We start from the raw sequence: 15,719 nt of genomic DNA on the forward strand, positions 1-15,719 counted from the left end.
GGGCTGCTCCACTGGCCAGCTGTGCGCCCTTCAAGACTTACTGAGAACAAGGCCAAAGCAAAGATAGGCGGCTGGCCGGCATGACCCAAGCGACGGCCTGCTCGCCCCATCAGCTGATGGCATCACTCTCCATTGCACAAGCCCCCATATCTCTGCCCACCCTCCTTGTACTCACCAGGCTTGGCCCAGCAGGAGGGTTCTGTGCGTATCACACACTTAGGACCTCACTCAGCGCAGCCTCACACCTGCCCCAGCAGGAGGGCAGCCTGGACTCCACTCTCACGCAGGACAGTACTCACGGTGGAGTTACTCAGTAGCCTCCCACTCTGGCCCACCCTCTCTCCTGGGGCCTCGAGCTTCACCTCCACCTGCCATGGTACACCAGTGCGCCTGGCTGACTCGGCCTGCCCCAGCAGTGTTACTATGTCAGAGCCTGCAGCTCTGGGGCCACAGAGCACGCTTCTGTCCTGTCTGCCTGGATGCACGCCATCAGCCCCTCACACTCACTGCGGGTCTTGTCTGTACTTGGGGGGCCTGGTCCACGTGAGCTGAGGACAGAGGCTGCTGCATTTGGCTTGACAAGGGAGCTGGGGGTGCGGGGAGTGCTTCTTGCGATTATCGCTGTGTCCTCCCTTCTGGGACGGCTGTTGAGCCACTTCACCAGTCAGGGGCATGCTGGGACCAGAACCTGGGTACTCTAAAGTGGTATGTGGCATCTTCACCGCCATGGCCAAATGTCTGCTCCTAGACAGAAAACTGTGCCTAGAAAACTGCTCTGTGCCTAGACAGAAACTAAAACTCATCCCCGAAGTTTATCTTGTACCTTCAAATCACTTTCTAAGCTACGGAGAAGGCCATGGGCATTTAGCCCAGTGGCCAGAATACCTAGGGTCTGAGCTCAGTGCTCAGCTCTGATGCTCAGTTTCCTGCTCACACACATCCTGGGAGCAGCAGCAGGTGCCCGAGGAGTTGTGGCTCCCGGTGCCTGTGTGGAGAGCCTGTAGTCCCAGCTCCAGCCACTACCGCTGTGACCATCTAGGGGCTGGTCGGCAGCTGGGAGCACCCTGTCTCAAAGATAAATCACCTCTCGTGGACCAGATCCAATCCTGACATCTCAGTTCTACCAACACGCATGATCAATTACTCTGGGCAATAACCATGAGACGGATGTCAGATTCACTTGCTCATCCGGTTAGTATTTTTAAAAAAATGGTTTACTAATTTTTACTTATTTAAGAGGCAGAGAGACAGGGCCAGAGGTCTGCCATTCACTAATCACTTTCCAAATGCCTGCGACAGCCAGGACTGGACCAGCGCAAAGATAGGAGCTGGGGACTCAGGGGGAGGGGCCTGGGAGCCAAGGACTTGAGCTGCCACCTGTTGTCTCCCAGGGTGTGCATGTGTGGGGAGCCGGAATCAGAAACAAGAGCTGAGACACGGACTCACACTCCTGAGCAGTGCAGGTACCCCCAGTAGCACATTAACTGGCACCCCGAACCCTGCCCTATGGTGCAGTCGCTGGAGGCCATGCCGTGCCCTGGCTCCCGCTGGCAGAAAGCACGGGTAGCCTTGCTGCGCTAACTGAACCCAGTCTATTCCAACCACAGGGACGCTGGAGAGGGGCAGGCAGTGTCCTCCCACTCTTAGCTCTACGGAAGCAGCAGCAGAAAAAGATCCTATACTGTAAAACGGCAAGAGTGACTACAAGTTCTTGAGCAAAGCATATGGACAACAACAAAAAAAAACGGGGTCTGAACCCCAACCCTGTACTGGTACCATGGACAGATCACAAGAGGGGCTGGGCAAGCCAGGACTATGGACCACCCAGCACAGCAGGGCTACCCTAAGATCACAAGCAGCAGAAAGACTCCAAGGCCAAAACTCACCTGAGCTGGTGGTGGTAGAGGGTGCAGGATGAGACAAGAAAGTGAAAGAAAAGGTGTGTCCGTTAGAGCCTCAGGACCAGGAAGGCAGTGAGGTCACAACTGGGGACAGAGACCTTGTAGCATTTGCAGATCAGTTACATAAGGGACTGTGGCTGATGTGGCCATGTCACACCGTGTGATTTCGTAAGACATCACAGAGGTTCTGAAACCCTTAACCAAAACCAACAAACAGCCTAGTCCCGGGCAGACCATGCCCCCTGATGCCTGGCCCCACCCCTGCACAGGCCCCGGCGCCATTGGCTTACTGGCAGTCCTGCGGGTGTCTCTGTTGCAGTCTGTTTGCTGTGCAGAATGCTCACCTCTAGTGACACACACAGGCAGTGCGTCTGAGTTCAGGGGTCACTGGGAGTTCATGTGTTCCTATCCAGCCCTGGCAACCTTTGTCCAGGCCCAGCCACCCCAGACAGGCGATGAGGACCAGGATGCCGGGGCGGGGCGGAGGGGGCGGGAGAGGAAACTGGGATCCGAGTGTTCCCATGTCACGCACACAAGCAGCAAGCGGAGGGGGGGGGGGTGAGAGACCTGTGGAGGTTGAATTGTGTGTGCCGGGTGGGCTGGGGGGCCCACGGGGAAAAGTCAAAGACCACACAGGGGCTCGGTGGGAGGAGATCAGAGGGAAAGCCTGAAGGCCAGCTGCCCGCTCATGGAAGGATGTTATGTAATGCCCAAGCAGAGGACATGTGAGCCCAGCGCTTCCCATCCTGCTTCCCAGCCCCGGGCGTGCCCTCTGAAGATCTCAGCTCCCCAAGATTAGCCAACCACCACCAGCACCAGTGGCCCAGTATTAGACTGTGGGTTAGCCTGGAAACCTTGCCTTCCTACAACGCTGAAACAAAAGCTGTGGTCCCTGAAGAGGCCATACACAGGCGTGTACACACACACAGAGATGCGCACACACTTGGGTGCACACACCGTGCTAAGCCCAACAGGTACACAGTCCTCGGCCGAGGGCTGGGAGGACAGATGCCTGCAGGATGCTGTGTGAGCCCAGATGTGCACTGACTATAAAGACCCCAGGGTGTGTGAGCTCACTCGGAGGGCGTTGAGAAAGCCTGTACCCTCAACATCAGAAGACCTGCCCATAGCAGGGTCTCCCCACCACTCCTGACACTGGCTCATCATGCCCCTTCAGATGGACCCCTCTGAGTAACTTTGGCCTTGTGGGTTCAGAGCGATCCTAACCAACTCTTGACCCAACTCAATGTCACCTTGGGGATGGCAAAGCAGAGGGAGCGGGGGTGTCAGCATCCCATATGGCTGCTCTGCTTCTGATTCAGCTCTCTGTTAATGCAGCTGGGAAAGCAGAAGACAATGGTCCAAGTCCTTGGGCCCCTGCCACCCACGTGGGAGACCCGGATGGAGTGCAGGGCTCCTGGTTTTAACCCAGCTCAGCCCTGGCGGTTGCTACTGTTTGGGGAGTGAATCAGAAATAGCAGAGTTCTCTCTGTCATGCTGTCTTTTAAATAAATTTTGGAACAAATAAACAGTACCTTTCCCATGGGATATTACACACACACATCCTGTCTACTGCCCAAGGCAGCTCTGGTTACCCGAGCCCTCACACCTGTCACCTCCAGGACAAGCTGGGCATACCTGTTTGTTGGTCTGCTGCCTGCCCTCCCTACTGGCACTCTCCAGTGCCTGCACCAGGCCCTCCCCATGAAGGTTCACACCCTGAGGGGACCACTCGGCACCTGCCAAGAACCAGCGGCATCAGCCGGCTACTGAAAAGGCCACCCCTTGCGAGCTACTCCAGGAGGCGGGCAGGCAGGTGCAGCAAGGGAGCCTGCCCTGACTTTCCTGATGAACACATGAAGTCCCAGGCCTGTACAGGCAGGCAAGCCACCACCTCTGGCCAAATCCCTCTCCCCACCTGCCAGGGGCCTTGAGCTTTAGTAGAACACCAGGGAAGGCAACCACACAGCAAACTCAGTCTGCTTCTGCAGCCCTGGTGACAGCTGCTAACAGCTGGTGTTGCCTGTCTCTCGGGGCCGGCCACCACTGCCTTTACCATGTCTCATGCTACTAGATAACAGACACAGAAGATGACACGTGTTCAACTCATGTTCTGTGGGACTATGAGGGAGGAGGAATCGCCTTATGAAGTAATCATATTAACCATGAGCTTTCCCCTTCACCAAAGGGGGGGAAGAATCCTCTACAGTTAGAGAACACACACAGTGCTGGAGGGACAGGGGCTCAGGACCCTTGTGAACTTGACCCGCACAGGTTGTAAGAGCCGGTGTCCACATCCTAACCACCCACCACCCCAGGGAAGTCACCAGAAGAATTCTGACATTGTGTGCACGTGCAGCATGCAAAATACAAACTTAGCACAGAGCTGGCGTACCACTGCCAGGGGTCTTCAAAGTGCACTGGAGGGGCGGCCGGGACACAGTGGCGAAGACACGGTTTGTGACACTTGCATCCCATCGGGGATCATGGGTTTTGTATCCTCGCTGCTCACTTCTGATCCAGCTCCCTGCTCACGTGACTGGAAAGCAGTGGCAGTTGGTCCAAGTGTCTGGCCCCCTGTACCGGTGTGGGAGACCTAGATGAAGGCCCTGGCTTCAGAGGGGCCCAGGTACAGCCCCTGCAGCCATTTGTACCCATGTGGGAAACTTGTAATTCTGCCTTTCAAATTAATAAATAACTGGTTTTTTATTTTTCAAAAAGGGGGGCCCAATAAATCTTTTTTATGAAAGCATAAAGAGAGCCTGGAGCATTGGCCCAGTGACTCAATCGTTGCCTTCCATGCACCAGGATCCTATATGGGCGCCAGTCCAAGTCCTGGCTGCTGCCCTTCCAGCTCCCTGCTTGTGGTCTGGGAAAGCAGCAGAGGATGGCCTAAAGCCTTGGGACCCTGCATCTGCGTGGGAGACTTGAACGAAGCTCGGGGCTCCAGATTGGCTCAGCTCCAGCTAGTGCAGACACTTGAGGAGTGACCCAGTGGACAGAGGTTGTATCTTGCTATCTCTCCTTCTCTCTGTAAATATGTCTTTCCAATAAATCTTTAAAAGGAAACAAAAAAGTTCATGAGTATTATTTAAAAAAAAAAAAAAACCTTCCCATGGATTTCTAAATCAGCTGCTGCACTGAACTTTGAATCCCACTGTCCAGCAACTTTGTGAGGTGCCCTGGTACAAACATAGCCCCCCCACGTGGGCACTCATCAGAAGCGTTCTTGAGGTTCCTGACCGCAGCACTGCAAATCAGTGCCTCACTGCAGGGGGACTAAGACCTGCTGATGTTTAAATCCATAAACTGTCCCCCTCCCCCCCCACACACACCCACACGCGACAGGATTTCCCTGGCAGCTGTCACCTTACGACACAGGTGGTGTTTGCCTGCCCCAGTTCAAGGTCAGATCCAGAAGGGGTCTGTCTTCTCTGCCTGTTCACCTCTAGTTCCCTCACAACTCCAATGATGTTTGGGACACTGCAGGTCATTGACATCTACTAAGCAAACGAATACACAGTGTTTCAGAAAGTTCACAGAAAATGGAGTTGAACTCATTGTTACTGAGACTCTTAGAGCCAGGCCCGGGGTTTTCACAGCAGGTACTTTGTCTGAAGGCCTCCTGCTCCCCAATGCATGGATTTCAACATGTGTCACCTTATCTCTCACCCCCCCAGTTTTGAAGTGCCCGCATACAAGTCACAGGCCACATATGTTGCTCTGGCTACTTGCCTTCTCAGAATCCAGGATGCAAAAATATTTGCCCAGGCACACCAAGCTAGAGTGAGTTCATGATAGGACAAAGCTGCACACAACACCACCGGCCTTTGGCGGCACCCGCTGCCCTGTGACACCCCAGGATCGATGGATCGTGTCTCAGACAAGGAAACGGGAGACCCTGCCTGGCAGCCAAGGACGCCAAGGTCGCCCTCGGACCTTAAATGGCAGGCTCAGCACCATGAATCGGCTTCATGCTACAAAATTCAGCAGGACCGAATCTGTTGCTTTCAGTACAAGACAGAGTCTAAGAAAAACGATGTTGTATCTGAAGAAAAACATCTAGAGCTTAGATTGGACACTGCTAAACACACATCTCAGGGAACAACTCTGAGACAGTATCTTCATCGCCTATTTCTGCAAACTTTTTTTTAAATTACTTTGTAATTAACATTTCTGGGGGCCAACATGGACGCACAGCCGGTTCAGCTGCTGCTCATTCTTTATCAGGACAGCAGTTTGAGTCCTGGCTGCTTCGCTTCCAATCCAGTTCCCTGCTAAGGCACCTGGGAAAGTAGCAGCAGGTGACCCAAGGGGACCCCCGCCACCCATGCGGGGGACAAGCTGGCTAGGAGGTCCTTTTGAGCCCGTCCTTGGGTTGTCAGTGAAACGTTCTAGCCTGGCCAAGCAGGCTTCCATTAACTCACCTTGGACTCAGAGAACCTGACTTCCAAGTGATTAGGGGAGGCCCAACCTTGAGTTGATGGCAGATCCTAAAACTTCAGGTTTGTCAGGCGAGGCACTTCCCCACCCCCTTGGCTGTTTATAACCTGTACCAGCCAGGAGTGGGAGTGTCCCCTGCCCTGCCCAGGAAAGGGGGATGATGGTCACCCACGGTGTGACGCTACACACCCCAGGGGCTTTTTGGGGTTCAAACGCACGCAGCCAGATGTGGGGAATGCTGGAGAGGTAAGCTCCTGCACCACCACGACCACCACCACTACCACAACCACACACAGCTGGAGACAATAACAGTCCCCACTCCCAAATGCACACCTGTTTTCCAAACATTTCGGACAACGGTTCAGCTGGCACCCTCCCTGGAAACAGGTTCCTAAGCCGGATGGTAGGAACCACATCAGACACTCTCAATAGGAAAAGAGCTCCTTCCAGGGACACAGACTGACCTGTTCCCCACACACACTGGTTTATCAACCTGGCCTTCTACCCCGTTATCCTAATCCAGCCACCCCCCCAGGGATGTCACCAGCACACACAAGGCCTGAGGATAATGGATGGCTGCAGGGGTGTGTCCCAGGACCCCCCTCCCCTCAAAGTAGTGAGGGGCCTACACATGCACTCAGGGTTCTCAGTTTTATTCCCCAAGGTTCTTTCCTACCCCCACCTCTGTCCTCCATTCCAGACTTCATTCTCCCCGGAGTAAGTGACGGCCCCCAACCACCCCAAACGTCAGTGGAGGAACAGCCAAAGTCGAGGTCAAGTTCCCCGGAGGGTGCCCCTCCCCCCTCTGAGGCCCAAGAAACCTCGACCTCTTACCCCATTGCTCCCTGAGTGAAGCTAAGGGAAATCTCGACTGCCCAGCCAGGAGCCTGAGTGACCACCTCGACCCGGGTCGGGGAGGAGAACGGGGAGTGAGGCCGGACACCTGCTCCAGGATGCCCCTCAGCCCTGCAGTGGGCACTCTTGAGGTTTGCAGGCCAGATTCTGGTCCCCTTCGCGCCCGGGGAGCATGAATCATTTTACGTAATTCGTTGCCGCCCGAGACCCCAAGGAACAAATGGGGAAACTGAGGCCGAGAGGAGCAGCCGAGGGGTAGCGACGCGCAAAACTCGGAGCCCCAGCCCCTCGGTCACCGTGAAGCCCCTCGGCGGAAGGACTTGAAGTGGGGGGTGTTGGGCGCGTTGGTCCCAGGCTGGGGACAGGTGGACGCCGAGTAAATCAGCTAGAAGGAAGGACCACCGGGGCAGCGCCAGGGGCGAGAGCAAACGTGAGGAGCTTCGGTTCTGAGGGCCCGCCACAGCGCCCAGCGCCCAGAGCGTCCGGACCGGGAACGCACTGCCCGCACTCCGGCGAGCACCCCGGGACCCGGCGCTCCCCACACCCCGCGACCCCAGGTCGCACTCACTCACCGCGGGCGGCCGGCAGCTCTCTGGGGGCACCTGGGCAAGTACGCAGGCCCGCACCACTGAGGCGCTACCAACGGCCGCGCGGCCGCGGGGGTGGAGGCGTGGCGCTCGGGGCGGCCGCTCCGCCCATCTGGGCCCCTCGCGCTCCCGAGGCGGGCCTCGCAGACGCTCTTCCCCCCCCTACGCATTCGAAGCTTGGTACGGCCAGCCTGGCCACGCCCCTCGGCTCCCGGGTGGGCGTGCCCACCTCGGTGCCGGCTCCCGGTTCCGGGCTCCGGGGCAGGCGGTCCGGGCCATGGGGTGGGCGGCGAGGCCTGCACGTTCGAGGCTGCGGGTTCCTCTGCACGGTGATGAGAAAAGCCAGTCACCGGAACCACACTGCCTTTGTTACCTTTTGTTAGGGTGGGTGAATGACCCACTTCTCCCCAGAGCTCTGGGACCCTCTTGAAAAAAAAAAAACAAAACTGGTTACCCGTCTTCCCCTAATAATCAAATCCCGTAAAAAATGGCAAAATAGGCCATGAAGAGGGCACTGATGTCGCCCGGGGCACCTGACCCCTTATGGGTGACGACCCCCTGTTCCCACCCCATATGTCCCACCAGTCGCTAAGACCTGCCCCTCCCACCATCCTCGCCCTACTTTAGGCCCACCTGCGATCACCTTTCCCCGGGATGACCTCAGCTGTGTCTGCCACCTCCCGTGTCTTTCCCACACTCGCTGCCCCGCCTTCCCAGCCTTCCCAGCCATTACCATCCCCCAAAGATGTCACGCGTTCCGGGTATAAATTCTGAATCACTGCAGATATTATAAGTTATTAAAAAAAAAAAATAAGAGTGAACAACATCACAAGTTTATGGAAGGATCTGCGGGAACACATCTTCAAAAGGCCTTTTGTGGTTGTGACATCAACCCCAGAAGGCATCAATTAGGCGATTGAGAAATCTGTATGCTTGCAAGACAGAGCCTCACCAGCAAAGTCAGAAGATCTACCATTACGCGGTAGCGTAATGGTTAAGGTCCTTGCCTTGAACGCCCAGGGATCCCATATGGGAGCCGGTTCTAATCCCAGCAGCTCCATTTCCCATCCAGCAGTCGAGGACAGCCCAAAAACCTTGGGACCCTGCACCCGAGTGGGTAGACCTGGAGGAAGTTCCTGGCTCCTGGCTTCGGATCGGTGCAGCCACTTGGGAGTGAATCATCCAACAGAAGATCTTTCTCTCCTCTGTACATTAGCTTTTCCAATAAAATAAATTTAAAAATAAAAATCTTTCAAAAAAAAAAAAAGGTAAAACGACAAACTCAGAATTGCTCCTCCGAATTAGCAAGCAAGAGACCAATCTGTTTAATGGACAAAAGGCAGCAACTGTGATAAAAAGCCCAAAATTTGGGTTTTTTTTCTGCACCCGTGTGGGAGACCTGGAAGACGCTCCTGGCTTCAGATCGGCATAGCATTGGCCGTTGCGCTCACTTGGGGAGTGAATCATCGGACGGAAGATCTTTCTGTATATCCGCCTTTCTATAAAAATAAAATAAATCTTTAAAAAAAAAAAAGAGATAGAGAGAAAGATCTTCCATCCACTGGTTCACTCCTCAAGTGGTTGTAATGACCAGAGCTGAACTGTTCAAAATCTAGGAGTCAGAAGATTCTTCCAGGTCTCCCAAGCGGGCGCAGGGTCCCAAGGCTTTAGGGCCATCCTCAGCTGCTCTCCCAGTTCACAAACAGGGAGATGGAAGGGAAGTGGAGCATCTGAGACATGAACCAGCGCCCATATGGGATCCTAGTGCATGCAAGATGAGGACTTTTAGCCACTAGGCTCCTGAGCTGGGGCCCAATAAGTCTTTTCTTAACAAGTCACTACAAAAGTCCTTTTTCTGAACTCAAAAGTGCAGCTGCTGTAAGGTTACGGGTCACTTCCCTGCCACTGACCCGTTTCTGCTTGTTGCCACTTCCTTCATTTCCGGATGATCCACCTGTGTGTGGGGTTGGCTGTGAGCAGTGTTGAACGTTTCAGATGCTCTCTAGTGAGTCTGGCTAATGATGACCACGACCGAGGTCACTCCAGCGTGGCTCACCTGCTGGCTGTCGCTGCGTGCACACCCAGTGGAGCTCCTGTTGTTAGTCATCGCTGTTGTGGAAGGGGCAGCCTTGGGCCTTTCTGTTCTGACCCCTGCATGGCTCCCAGTATCTTTCTCCACGTGGCACAAGGAGGCTGATATCACCCCGCCTTACCCTACCCTTGGCTCCCCCTCCCAGCTTCCGCGGCTTGAACCTCCGTGGTGTTGCTCATCATCACTGAGCTTGATAACACTGAGTGGGGAAGGAGTTTCCTTGCTTTATCTGTAGGTTGCGTTTCAAAGTCAATGAGCCTTGTTGCTATGGTGCCTCAGGCTGTGCCTGGGATGGATCCAGGGCAAGAGCCAACCATCCTTGAGATGATAGGGACACCTTGGGTCAGCTCCCTTCCTTGAGTTCAAAGGAATGGCTTGTGTAATGGCACTGCAAGGCTAATCCTCTGAGGTGCCAGCATCCTACATGGGCACCAGTTTATGTCCCAGCTGCTCCACTTCCCCTCCAGCTCCCTGCTAATGGCCTGGGAAAGCAGCAGAAGATGGCCCTAATCTTGGGTCCCTGTACTTACATGGGAGACCCAGAATTAGTTCCTGGCTTTGCATCGGCTCAGCGTTAGCCACTGCAGCTATATGAGGAGTGAACCCGCAGGTGGAAGATCTCTCCCCCTCTCTCATTCTCTATGACTGTGTTTCCAATAAAATAAATAAATAAATAAATAAATAAATACATCCTTGAAAAAGAGCAAAAGGATCTTCTATTCCTCCTCGGCTTTGGTGCTGCCCAGCTTTCCCCAGAGGTTTCCTCCCCACCCCATCCCACCCCTGCTACAGGCTCAACTCTTAGCTCAGAACAACAGGAGAGATGGTGTTGGCAGAACTTGGCCTAGAATGCGAGAGTGTTGTTCTGAGCCTTGTGCCCACCCCTCTTCCTGGCTTGAACATCATCCGTTCCCTCCACAAACTTGACTCACCCTGGATACAACCCTTTAATGGGCAGGGGGTGTAAGGGATGCTGTTCTTGCTCATCTTTTATGTCCTCAATTCACCAGGCTTCCTGTCCCTGCAAAGTTCCTCTGCCCTTCCTCTACAAGAGTGATGCTCCGGGGTACTGCTGGCCAGCATGTTTCCTACTTAATGTTTATTTGATTTTTTAAAAAGATTTATTTATCGGGCCCGGCGCGGTGGCGCAAGTGGTTAAGGTCCTCGCCTTGCACGCCCAGGATCCCATATGGGCGCCGGTTCTATCCTGGCAGCCCCGCTTCCCTTCCAGCTCCCTGCCTGTGGCCCGGGAAAGCAGTCGAGGACGGCCCAAAGCTTTGGGACCCTGCACCCGCGTGGGAGACCCGGAAGAGGCTCCTGGCTTCGGATGGGCACAGCATCGGCCGTTGCGCTCACTTGGGGAGTGAATCATCGGACGGAAGATCTTCCTCTCTGTCTCTCCTCTCTATATATCCGCCTTTCCAATAAAAAAATAATAATAAAAATAAATCTTTAAAAAAAGATTTATTTATTTTTATTGGAAAGGCAGATCAGATTTATGGAGAAAAGGAGAGACACAGAGAAAGATATTCCACATATCAGTTCACTCCCCATGTGGCCACCATGGCAAGAGCCTAGCCAATCCAAAGCCAGGAGCCAGAAGCCTCTTCTGGGTCTCCCATGCAGGTGCAGGTCGCAAGGCTTTGAGCTGTCCTCTACTGCTTTCCCAGCCAACAGGCAGAGGGCTGGATGCGAAGTGGAGCAGCTGGGACACTAACCAGTGTCCATATGGGATCTAGGTGCTTGCCCTACTTTTTGTTTGTTTGTGTGTTTTATCAATTTATTGGAAGGGCAGGGAGAACAGCAGAAACACCTCCCATCTACCAGTTCCTTTGTCCAAATGCCTACAACAGCCAGCACTGGGCTAGGCCAAAACCAGGAGACTGGAAACTCTGGCTATTCCATGTGGATAGCAGGAACCCAAGTACTGGAACTATCCCCTGCTGCCTCCCAGGGTGCCTTAACAGGAGTGTGGAGCCAGCAGCAGAGCCAGGACTTGAACCAAGGACTCCGACATGTTATGCAGTACCCTAGCCTCTGTGCCAACATCTAGCCCACATCTTGCCTGCTGTCCATCCTTTTCCAGAATATTGGCCTCCCTGTTGATCTAGAGTCAAAATGAGTGCTTCCTCCTGCTATATCCTGCCTGAGACAAGCAGCAGGTGGTATCTGCTGGGTGAAGCCACAGAGGAGTCAGGAGAGGTGGGCTGCCACTAAGAAGCTGGACTGGGTCATGCATTTATCAGGGAGGCCTTGATCTCAACCCCTGCAGGACAGTGGGTGCCCCTGAAGTAGAGGAAGAAGAGGGGGCTTGCAGGTTTCCTGTCCAGGGCTTGTGTGTGTGAGAGAAAAAGAGAGAGAGACAGAGAGAGAACCGTCTCCACAGAACAGAATGCAGAATGGAAGAAAAGGTGGGTTCCTGTGTGGGACAAGGGCTCCCGGTTTAAGGCAGCCTTGGGAAGTATGGGTGTGGCTCTCCCTGTTGCCCACAGACCCCTGGCTTGACCCTTAAATAGGAAGCACTTCACCAGGCGGGGGTCCTTTCTAGACATTGAGTTCAGGGCCTGACCCTTGGACCAAGCTACTTGTCCCAGCTGCAGCTCCTGGGCAAGTCTGCCACCAGTTCACCCTACACCAGTCCCTTCTATCAGCTGCACCCCCACAAAGGCCTTCCTCACCACACTGTGCGTCCCTTTCTGTGTGTGACAGGGAACAGGGGAAGGGGCTGACCCCAAGCACCCTGCTGCACCTGTCATCACAGCCCTTCTCTCATGTGTCTGTGCTGTGACCTCTGCGTCCAGAGGAACAAAGTGGAGACCCAGACAGATGATGAGATCCAGCTCAAGGTGCCCAGCTAGTCATTCCTTATTTTGCCTGGCTGGGTGCCCATCAACCGCAGGCTTCTCACACGTGTTCAAACACTGCCTACTTCTCTTGAGCCTCCCTCCCTGCCATGGCTGGGCCTGTTCCCCAACACCCTCCCACGCCACTGCCCTTGCCCTGGGGTGCTCATTCCAGCCCCTGGGCAGTAACTGTTCACTTTGGACCCTGCTGTTTGCTGTGGTTGCTGTAATCTCCAAAGTGGCTCTGGCCAAATGCCTTGGGCAAAGCAGGGGGCAGGGGTGCCCCCTAGTCCTCTCCCTCTTGCCAGCCCCCTTGGGTGCTGGGCTTTCTTCTTCACAGTCACACAGATGTTCTAGAGAATGACCATGGTCGCATTTGTGACCCTTCTGGCTTGAGTCTGAATACAGTCTGCAGGGAATAGCAGCAGCGGTGCACCATGTCCCTTCAGTGAAGCGCTATGGTGTGGGACAACATAGGAGGTAGGCAACCCTGGCCCTCCACTTTTCTGCACCCACAGGACTGACAGCAAGGACCCCTGAAAAACCCAGGATGAGGCAGCCACCCAGATATAGGGGCATGGCCTCTCCATACTAAGGCCAGCAGCCTTCCCCAGCCGTGGCAGAGTGGCTTTGACATTGGTTGGAAGTCTTTGTTCTGTTTTCTTAGCAGCAAAAGGAGGAAGAAATCCTGGACCTGCCCACCCTTGTCCTGGAGCCATGGACGAGCCTGGGGTGGCAGGGTGGGAGGATGTACCCACAGGGAACCTTACTGTCCAAGCCCTAATCCTGAATCCCCGGTCAAACCTCACACGTGACGTCATGTCTAACAGGGCCATGAACCTCTTGAGGCTGTTTGATGAACACTGGGTCTGGTCTCCTTTTTTTTACAGGTAAGAAAACTAAGGCAGGTGCACCCCAGTGTCTGCTGTGGAACGGTTCTCTGCCCCAACCCTCTTTTTGAGAGAAATTATTTGGAAGGCAGAATTACCAAGAGAGATCTTCCATCCACTGGTTCACTCCCCAAATGGCTGCAGTGGCCAGGGAGCTAAGCCAGGCTGAAGCCAGGAGCCTGGAGGCAGGTGGCAGGGTCCCAAGTAGTTGGGTCATTTTCTGCTGAATCGCAGAGGCACATTAGCTGGGAGCTGATTCGGAAGTGGAGCAGCCAGGACTTTGAATGCTGGTACTGCAGGTGACCGTTTTAACTTGCTAGGTCTCACCACTGTCCCCGTCCCTCCCTGCTCCTTCTGTAAAGGACCTCGGACCTCATCCTGGCACCTGTCGCGACGTCAGGGGTGGCTGGCTCAGCTCTGCTGGGCCTTTTCCTGACTGATGCTGATCTTGATGCTTTGAAGACAGAGTGGCTGGCTTACTCAGCCACAGGGTGGCCCTGTTGGCTGCGTGGTGAGCAGGCACCTGGTGACCACTGTGGATGCGTGGATGTCTGGAAACACAGCTTTAGGGACCCAAGGAAACAGCCCGCATTCTCAGGAAACAGTGAAGGGGAGGATGGAGGCAGCGCTGAGACCAGAGCCAGACATTCCTGCGGATGGGGGCGGGGGCGGCTTCAGACAGGACTATGGTAGATGAAGGGGACTTCAACAGCGGAAAAGGAAAGGAAAAGATAATGTTCACTTTGGTGAAAAAAAAAAAAAAAAAGAGGGCCCACACTGTGGCATAGTGAGTTAAACCACCTGCTACAACGTCCGCATACCATATAGGGCACTGGTTCAAGTCCTGGCTGCTCTACTTCTGATCTAGCTTCTCACTGGTAAGTCCAAGAAAGCAAAAGAACATGACCCAAGCCTGTGGGCCCCTGAACCCAGGTGAAAGACCCGGAAGCAGCTCCTCGCTTCAGCATCGCCCAGCTCCGGCTGTTACGATCATTTGAGAGGTGAAGCAGTGGATGTAAGACCTTTTCTTCCCCACCCCTCGGTAACTTCACCTTTCAAACCAAGGTTTTTTTTTTTTTTTTAATTTAACTTTTATTCAAAAGTCAGCTATACAGAGTGAGGGAAAGACAGAAAGATCTGTTGCCCACTGATTTACTCCCCAAGTGGCCGCAACGGCCGAAGCTGAGCTGGTTTGAAACCAGGATCCAGGAGCCTCTTCCAGGTCTCCCACATGAGTGCAGGGTCCCAAAGCTTGGGCTGCCCTCGATTACCTTCTCAGGCCACAAGCAGGGAGCTGGATGGAAAACGGGGCCGCCAGGATTAGAACCGGTGCCCATATGGAATCCAGTGCATGCAAGGAGGACTTTAGCTACTAGACTACTGAGCCAGGCCCAAAAGATTTATTTTTTATTAGATTTACAGAGAGAAGGAGATACAGAAAGATTTTCTATCTGCTGGTTCACTACCCAAATTACCACAAAGGCTAGAGCTGTGCTGATGCAAAGTCAGGAGCTTCTTCTGGGTCTCTCGCATGGGTGCAGGGTCCCAAGGCTTTGGGCCGTCCTCCACTGCTTTCCCAGGCCACAGGCAGGAAGCTGGATGGGAAGTGGAGCAGCTGGGACATGAACTGGCGCCCATATGAGATCCTGGTGCATGCAAGGCAAGGATTTAACCACTAGGCTACTGCAGCAAGCCCAAAGGCTGGCACTTTAAATAAGCTTCATCAAATTCTACTCACATATAAGTGCTACTGCCTGAGAGAATGGGGTGGGGGGGTCAGTGTCCTGGGTGTGGCTCAGGCCCTCCATCTTCCTTTCACCCCCTTTTTTCCCCCTCCTCCCCACCAGAGGTGGGGGGATGAGCATTTGCAGGTGTCCTAAGAACCTCCCCAGACCTTCGTCCCCTGCCTCCCTGCTGCCCCCACAGGCCTGGGTCCTCTCCATCATGTTCAAAGTTCAGTTACTTCAGAGGTAGCCCAAAAACAAACAGGGCCTTTAGCAACAGCCGACTGGGTTTTCTGAGACCCAGGCGGCAGGCAGCAAGCCCTGTATGTGACCTTGGATGGGACCCTGGGTGTGTGTATGTTGTGTGTGGGGGTGGGGGTGGTG

At 54.3% G+C, this 15,719-nt stretch overlaps 1 protein-coding gene across 1 annotated transcript in view; it reads right to left on the reverse strand.

The window, feature by feature from the left end:
* Positions 1 to 7,823, reverse strand: part of LOC121167979 (NADPH--cytochrome P450 reductase) — a 34,730-nt gene extending 26,907 nt beyond the window's left edge. Inside the window, exon 1 of the mRNA XM_040997711.1 lies at positions 7,772 to 7,823. The gene's annotated coding sequence lies outside the window, so the exon portion shown is untranslated. The remainder of the gene's footprint in view (positions 1 to 7,771) is intronic.
* Positions 7,824 to 15,719: the final 7,896 nt, after the last annotated feature.

Source organism: Ochotona curzoniae, unplaced genomic scaffold, assembly GCF_017591425.1.
Source record: "Ochotona curzoniae isolate NIBS_2020 unplaced genomic scaffold, NIBS_Ocur_1.0 patch437, whole genome shotgun sequence".
In the NCBI taxonomy this organism is placed as follows: domain Eukaryota; kingdom Metazoa; phylum Chordata; class Mammalia; order Lagomorpha; family Ochotonidae; genus Ochotona; species Ochotona curzoniae.